Here is an 8888-nt window from a genome sequence, read left to right on the forward strand (position 1 = left end):
TCCACCTTTCAAACAGTTATAAGGCAACACTGCGCAGGAAACATTTGAATTTTTCCTTAGCTGCTTTTCGTTGAGAACAAAGTAAATTTTCTTGTTCTGTAAAAGCGTTCTGATGACATTATTATCCTTCTTTCCACTACTTCTTCGCACCTCATACTGCTGCCTGTTTTTGTTCTCAGCTGCCCTTGAATTGTTCCAACCTATTACCGAATATCTTCACACCTTCAGCTAATAATGGCATCTCCTCAGCAAACCTTATACACTTGATCTTCCTTTCAATTACTGCAGCTTCCCCACTTAACTTTGTTACTGGTGTATATACCTTAAATTTTTGGATATTAGACTTTATACGAGGGTTCAAACTGAAATAGTGGCAACTATTTATTCACAACCGATACAAAAGAGTTACGTGTTTTCCCCTGTTACTGTCGTTCAAAGTAGTCACCAGCGTTGTGTAGAACTCGTTGCCAGCGATGTGGAAAGCCTAGTATACCGTTTGCAGAGTCTGTTCTGTTGATGGTGTGAATGTAGCGGTCTACTGACTGTCGAATCTCTGGAACAGTTCTGAAGCCAATGCTACGAAGTAGTTCCTTCATCTTCGGAATCAAGTCAAAATCACAAGGACTTAAGTCCGGGGAGTATGGTGGACTGTACAGTACTTCACAGTCCAATCGGCCGAACAGTGCAGCCACAGCTTGCCCTTTATGCGCCTACGCATTGTCGTGAAAAATGATGGGTGGGTTGCCCAGAAAGTGTCGCCGCTTCATTCACAAAGCTGGTCGCAGGTGATGCTCCAAAAACGAGCAGTAATACTGTGCAGGGATGGTCTGCCGTGGAGGAACGTAATGCGTTAGGATAACACCATCACAGACGTACGCGAGAATCACCATAACTTTAGACCGCTCCATTCACACCATCAACAGAACAGGCTCTGCTAACGGTATATTACGCCTTCCACATTGCTGGCAACGGGCTCTATTCAAATCTGGTGACTACTTTGAAGGACAGTAACAGGTGCAAACTTTTAACTCTCTTGTATCGGTTGTAAATAAATAGTTGCCATCATTTAAGCTCCAACTCTCGTATTTGCTGTACAGTACATCTACATCTACAAGGATACTCTGCAAATCACACTTAAGTGCCTGTCAAAGGTTTCATCGAACCACCTTCACAATAATTCTCTGTAATTCCAATCCGTAACAGCGCGCGGGAAAACGAACACCTATATCTTTCTGAGCGACTTCTGATTTCCCTTCCTTTATTATGATGGTCGTTTCTCCCTACGTAGGTCGGCTTCGACAAAATATTAACGCATACGGAGGGGAAAGTTGGTGAGTGGAATTTTGTGAAAAGGTCCAGCCGCAACGAGAAACGCCTTTGTTTCAATGACACGCTACTTTGTGAAGCGGGGTGTTCTTCATGACGAAGTAATGTTAGAAACTTAAATAAATCTAGGTTCCCGATTTGTTATTTATTTTGTATTTCTGTCTAGACACAATCGCCACGAAAGTTAGAGACACAGACTGATATACATGAAGACGGTCTGGAAGCATTTGCAGTTGTTTTAGAAAAAAATTTACAGGATTTACGAATGCGTGGCTATGTGGCTATATATGAATTAATAAAAGCTTTCAGTCAAATCTACCACTAGATTTCAGTCAATTACTCGTCGGTCAGTGTCAGGTGAGAATTGACTACAGCCGGTCGGTGTGGCCGAGCGGTTCTAGGCGTTACAATCTGGAACCGCGCGACCGCTACGGTCGCAGGTTCGAATCCTGCCTCGGGCGTGGATGTGTGTAATGTCCTTAGGTTAGTTATTTTTAAGTATTTCTAAGTTCTAGGGTACTAATAACGTCAGATGTTAAGTCCCATAGTGCTTAGAGCCACTTGAACCAATTGAACTGACTTCTTTGTGACACAGCAGCACGTGGCATTTGACAGTTCTTGTCTTCATAATCAACATCACCATATATGTATCTCACGTACCGAGCGAGGTGGTGCAGTGGTTAGCACACTGGACTCGCATTCGGGAGGACGACGGTTCAATCCCGTCTCCAGCCATCCTGATTTAGGTTTTCCGTGATTTCCCTAAATCGTTTCAGGCAAATTCCGGGATGGTTCCTTTGAAAGGGCACGGCCGATTTCGTTCCCCATCCTTCCCTAACCCGAGCTTGCGCTCCGTCTCTAATGACCTCGTTGTCGACGGGACGTTAAACAACACTAACCTAACCTATCTCACGTATAAAATTGAGATTGTGTTGACCCATTTTTGATTTCCACTGTTCTTTTGACCTCGACATACTTCAGAGGAGCAGTCTATAAGAAACACCGAATGTCAATAAAAACCCAACGTTTCGTCCCCATATGCTGAGGACATTTTCAAGGGGATCGTAGATATGTTGAGTGTCCGATTCACACCCTGCCTCGGCATAACAGGCCGGAATATTTTATTAATTGTTTATCTTCATACATTTCCTTTTAATAATATTATATGGGTAACTGCATTCATCTTTTAATCTATCACAATTGGTTTCTATGATAGTCATCAATTTTAATGTCTTCTACATTCATTTTACCTAATGTGTTTTATTAGATTATGTTTTTTGCGTAAATAATGACTACATCTAAGTAAGCCCACAGTAGCAACATCTAGGGAGGATGCAGGCAAACAAGTTTCTGGTTGCTACTGTACTTCAGTAGCCAGTTGCAATAATCACTATGTGGACGATGTGGCCTATTCTACACCATATTTTACATCTGTGTGACGATGCTGTGCTGAGTATATTTATATGTTTTGATGATGCCATTATGGCCTTATCACTTTAGGACATGATGTAAAAAGGGTACGTTTTACCGTATCTTATCTGTACATTTCCCTAGTTGTATGACAGTATATTGTGACACATATTGCTGTTTTGTGTTGAAAGACACATCGATAACTAGATGCATATATTTATATATTTTAGATCTGAGGATCGTCATTACGGACTAAAACCGGTCATCGTCTAAAGAATTGATATTGTGATCAGAGACTGGAATAAAAAACATTTGACTGTTCATTCCAATCAACACATCAGTAATTCTTCTTCACTTTCACTAAGGATAGCAATGTCAGCAGCGAATCCTTTCATTGATATCCTTTCACCCTGAATTTTAATTACACTCCTGAATACATCATTGCTTCGTCGATGTACAGACTGAACAGTAGGGGCAAAAGGCTACATCCCGTCTTACAACCTTTTTAAACCGGGCACTTCGTTCGTGGTCGTCCACTCTTATTGTTCCCTCTTGGCTCTTGAACATATTGATATTGCCGGTCTCTGTTTGTAGTTTACCACTATTTTTGTCAGAATTTCGAATATCTTGCACCATTTTATATTATCGAACGATTTTTGCAGGTCAACAAATCCTATGAACGTGTACTGATTTTTCTTTAGCCTTGATTCCAATATCAACCGCATCGTCAGAATTGTCTCTCTGGTGCCTTTATCTTTCCGAAACCCAAACTAATTATCATCCAACAGTTCCTCAGTTTTCTTTTCCATTCTTTTGTATATTATTCTTGTCACCAACTTGGATGCTTGAGCTGTTAAGCTGATTGTGCGATAATTCTCGCCCTTGTCAGCTCTTGCAGTCTTTGGAATAGTGTGGATTATATTTTTGCGAAAATTAGATAGTGTGTCGCCAGGGTCTTACATTCTACACGCCAACATGAGTAGTCGTTATGTTGCCACTTCTCCCAGTAATGTTACAAATTCTGATGGAATGTTATCTATCCATTCTGCCCTATTTGATCTTAGATCCTCGATAGCTCTCTTACTTTTTGATTTTACTACTGGATCCCCTATGTCTTCTAAATCGAATCCTGTTACTTCTTCTATCATGTCAGACAAATCTTTCCCCTCTTAGAGGAGATAAGTGTACTCTTTCCCCATAACCGCTCTCTCCTCTGCATTTAACAATGAAATTCCCATTGCACTCTTAATGTTACCACCCTTGCTTTTAATTTCACTGAAGGTTGTTTTGAGTTACCTATATGCTGAATCAGTCCTTTCGATAATCATTTCTTTTTCTATTTCTACATTTTCTTCATGCAGCCATTTTGTCTTAGCTTCCCTGTACTTCCTACTTATTTCATCCCTGAGTGACTAGTATTTCTGTATTGCTGAATTTCCCTGAGCATTTTTGCACTTCCTTCTTTCATCAACCAACTGAAGTACCGATGGTTTCTTCGCAGTCACCTATTTGTACCTACGTTTTTCTTTCCACCTTCTGTGATTGCCCTTTTTAGAGATGTCTATTCCTCTTCAACTATACTATCTATTGAGCCATTGCTTATTGCTGTATCGATGCCCTTAGAGAACTTCAAGCGTACCTCTTCACTCCTTTAGTACTTCTGTATCCCACTTCTTTGCGTATTGATTCTTCCTGACTAATATCTTAGACTTCAGCCTACTCTTCATCACTACTACATTGTGATCTGCTCCGGGGTATACCTTACAATACAGTATCTGATTTCGGAATCTCTGTGTGACTATGATGTAATCTAATTTAAATCTTCCCTTATCAGCTGGTCTTTTCCAAGTATACCTCCTCCTCTTGTTATTCTGGAACAGAGTATTACTAGCTGAAATTTTTTACAGTACTCAACTAGTCTTTCTCCTCTCTCATTCCTTGTCTCAAGCCCACATTCTCCTGTAACCTTCTCTTCTACTCCATCCCCTACAACTGCATTTCAGTCCCATGACTATTTGATTTTCATCACCCATTACGTGCTCTATTACCCGTTAAATATCCTCATAAACTTTCTCTGTCTCGTCATCTACAGCTTGCGACGTCAGCATGTATACCTGAACTACCGTTGTCGGTGTTGGTTTGCTGTAGATTCTGATAAGATCAACACTGTCACAGAACTGTTTACAGTAACACACTCTCTGCCCTACCTTCCTATTCATAACGAATCCTATTCCCGTTATACCATCTTCTCCTGCTGTTTATATTACCCTATACTCATCTAACCAGAAATACACGTCTTCTTTCCATTTCACTTCTCTGACTCTTCACAATATCTAGACTGCGTTTTTGCATTTCCCTTTTCAGATTTTCTAACTTCTCTGCCACTTTCAAACTTCTGAAATCTGCCTCGCCCCCTCCCGACTCGTAGAGTGTTATCCTTTCGTTGGCTACCAGTCTTTTTCTCATGAGCACCTTCCCCACCTGTAGATCCGAATGGGGGACTATTGCGGAATATTTTGCCAATGTAGAGTTCATCATGACACTTTTTCTTCAGTTACAGGCCGCATTTTGTGTGGATACACTTTATGTCTCTTTATTACAGTGGTTTCCGTTGCCTTCTGCATTCTCATGCCGTTGATCATTGCCGGCTCTTTCGCCTTTATGGGCAGTTTCCAAACCAAAGGGCTAGAGAGTGCCCTGAACCTCTGTCCGTTTCTCCGCCCTCTTTGACAAGGACGTTGGCAGGGTGAGGATGACTTCTTACGCTGGAAGTCGTCGGCCGCCACTGCTGATCAAAATTTAATCGGCGGCAAGTTTCGAACCCGTGACCGAGGACATTTTGATTGCTAATCAAAAACCTACCTCCACACCACGGACATTCGACAGCTCGTCCACAACTGAACATTTCTCAAGCAGAAAAAACAGGAAGAAGCCATACTGAACTGTCAAAAAAGAAACAAAATGGAAACAGTGAACGGTCAAAGACGAAGATGTGCAACATTACTTAGGGCTCGCGTCGTGGTTATGGGATTGTGGTGTTCAACTGCAAAGAGGGAGATAAATATTCAAGTGTCCGTTCATTAACATGTCTCTTTGCTGTATTCAAATTTGTGTTTATGTTATGACTCTTGCGTTCCGTTTGGGATGTTTTGTCATTTCAAATTCCTTCTTGCAACATCGTACATACCTGTTTACTTGTGGTATTCATATCTCAGGGGGATCTGTGCAGCATCTCGCCTGCTCTTACTGTTCGTCACATTTGCGTGCTATGGTAATATAGTCCTACCACGTGACTCATAGTCTACAACTAGTGTATGTTAAGACAATTTCCAAGACTAAAGAAGGAGCACAGACTCGTCAGTTACCGGACGGAGAGTTCATAAATTTGTGAGAAAAAAAATGGGGCACGAGGGAGATTTAAACGCGGGTCACCCGTTTTGCAGTCCAGACCCGTGACCACGCAACCGCGATGCCGTTTTTGGTGCAATTTGCTCGATGTTGCACATCTTGTGTTTGGACAGTTCACTGTTTATTTTTTGCTTCTTTTTTCACAGTTAGGTACACCTTCTTTCTCTTTTCATTCTTGATCTGTGTTCAGTTTTTTGACGGGATATCCACCGGGACATTTACCACAAAATCTGAGGGAGATTGACATGTGGAGTTTCCCTTGTGGGAGGCGAAGTTGACCAACTGGCGAACTATGAGGTGCCGTGCAGCGTCGCGTAGTTCCGTTGACGCTAGTGCTGTATGGCAAATGACGCGACATCGCACCTTATTCAAATGGTAGCTCTTTTGACGTGAGAAACGAAAGTTTACCAAATTGGCATCAGACGAAGATAAGTTAACTGTATGTATAAGTTGATATTAAGAGTTACGTGACGTTAAAAATAAACATTGTATGAATAGTACCAGGAAAAAATGGAAAAGTTGCCAAGGAAACTGGGGTAAACGTAACGTGCGAATACCCAGAGACATCTTTTTTTTTTTTTTTTTAACAGACGATTAGGTTTTTATTTTCCTTGACTTCACAATTATTACTACATTTTTTTATCGCTTATTTTCTCTTCGACATCCCCTGTTTACCATGTCGTTTTGCCAGACCACACCACCGCTTGGGAAGCTGAAATAATCTTTGAATCTATCCCATGTCTGGATAGCATTATTTACGAAACTTCCTGCTATATGAGGAAGGTTTCGTAATTGTTTCTCTTCAGTATCTTGATTGTCAGACAACACTATATTGTGTCTGCGAAAAATTACGGAAGACAGAAATGGAAACACTCACGTTCTTTACAGTTTCCAGAGTTAGACATGTCTTGCAGTAGTAAATCCTAAACTTTTGGCACAGTATTCCAAAAGCGTTTTGTGAAACACCTCGTGCTCTGCTTGTCTGTAACGGTAATTTTTTTCGATTGGTCATCTAATTGTGTACCAGGATAAGGTCTCATCAGGGTTTTTTTTTAATGGAAGAGCTTCGTCTCCGACAGTCATCCTACGCAGTCGAGCTCACGTGTCTCGTAATTCTTTTGAGCCTGGTACTCTATTCAAGATATTTGTTTCCAGTTTTGTTGTTCAATCTGACCATGAAAAGATCCCCGCTTTTCTATTCTTTCCAAAGTCGCCAACGTTCACATATATAACTTTGTAGCCTCCTTCCTCACATAACGAAGAAATTATTATCACATCTACGTCACTTTTGTCCATTTTCCTCTGAAGTTACCGAACGACTTACATAAATATTTGCTAATACGTAAATATTGTCGCGTTTCTGCAGTTCAAATGCGGTACACTAAGTACAGCCTTTACGGCAAGTGAAAGAGAGGGATTTACGTGTGTATGATAAATCCGTTACTTCAGTACACCCGAAGTGCCTGGTTGCTTCCACCGCGATGAGTGGAATGCGAAACTTCTGAATGCCGTTCACCAACGCGCAGTTTCTATACTTGTCCCCTGTGCACAAAGGATGTAAGTCCGTTATCTTGAGGCAGTAGTAAACTGTTAGCGAAGAGTTGCTATTGTACAAGTAATTAAATTTTGAATTGGTTTGTTTCAACGGGATGACACTCGCTTTTATTAGCAGAATACGAGAAACTGCACAATTACATTCCACTTTATAAATCACAAACAATTTCCATTCTTCACACTTTCACAGAGAATAAACAAAACAAAGAACTGTCTGTTGGCGTAATTACTGTCAGACTAGTCCTCAGTTACATGTCCAAGAACCCAGAGGTTGCTGATTAAATTCTTACGCAATACCGACCGCATCAGACAAGATGTCTGTCCTCGGAGACTGCCGATAGAGCTCTGATCTTCCAGCCGAACCACCTCGCCTGCCATCCAAGTTGGGTGATAGCCGACGATCTCCAAAGTACTTCGTCTGCCCTTTTGTTTAGCAATTATTTATTATTCTCCTTTTGAAACAATGGAATGATAGCCTGCTTTTGAGAGCTGCTTTTAAACGGAAAGCAGGTAAATACACTGTTTAGTTTTTTCTAATATTAACAAATGAATATCATCATATTGGAGCGCTATTTCCGAACAGAGCAGCCAGTCACGGAGAAGCATAACATTTTAGGCTGTCTTTCTCACGATACACGTACCGAATAAACCATCTGTCCCCGTTACCTCACACGACAATACGTCATCTGCTCACTGCTGCCTTCTCAACTGCTCCAAAAAGGGCTACTGGAAGCTAAATATGATAGCTCTGAGGGCAGAAATATTGAAACCGTGCTGCGCTACTCTGCTGCAGTGCAGTTCCGCTCAGTGCGGTCTTACCTTCACACGGTATGATATATGGAGCGAGCGTTCATATTTTTAAAATTCCGCAGTCTCCTTCAGTATATTGCGCAAACCGTCAAAAGCACTGTAAGCCGGTAAGAGTTATTGAACAACAGTGTGTGTGAAAAGAAAATTGAGAATCTGTTAGATAATCAAATGGTTCAAATGGCTCCAAGCACTATGGGACATCTGAGGTCATCAGTCACCTAGACTTAGAACTACTTAAACCTAACTAACCTAAGGACATCACACACATCCATGCCCGAGGCAGGATTCGAGCCTGCGACCGTAGCAGCCGCGTGGTTCCGGACTGAAGCACATACAACCGCTCGACCTGTTAGATAATCAGTTTGGTTTTAGGAAAGGTA

At 41.4% G+C, this 8888-nt stretch overlaps 1 non-coding gene across 1 annotated transcript; it reads left to right on the plus strand.

Moving 5' to 3' along the window:
• Positions 1-1988: 1988 nt before the first annotated feature.
• On the plus strand, positions 1989-2061 carry Trnaa-cgc (transfer RNA alanine (anticodon CGC)). The gene has a single exon. It is a non-coding gene; the product is annotated as a tRNA-Ala (tRNA).
• Positions 2062-8888: the final 6827 nt, after the last annotated feature.

Source organism: Schistocerca cancellata, chromosome 1 (genome assembly GCF_023864275.1).
Source record: "Schistocerca cancellata isolate TAMUIC-IGC-003103 chromosome 1, iqSchCanc2.1, whole genome shotgun sequence".
NCBI classification, from domain to species: domain Eukaryota; kingdom Metazoa; phylum Arthropoda; class Insecta; order Orthoptera; family Acrididae; genus Schistocerca; species Schistocerca cancellata.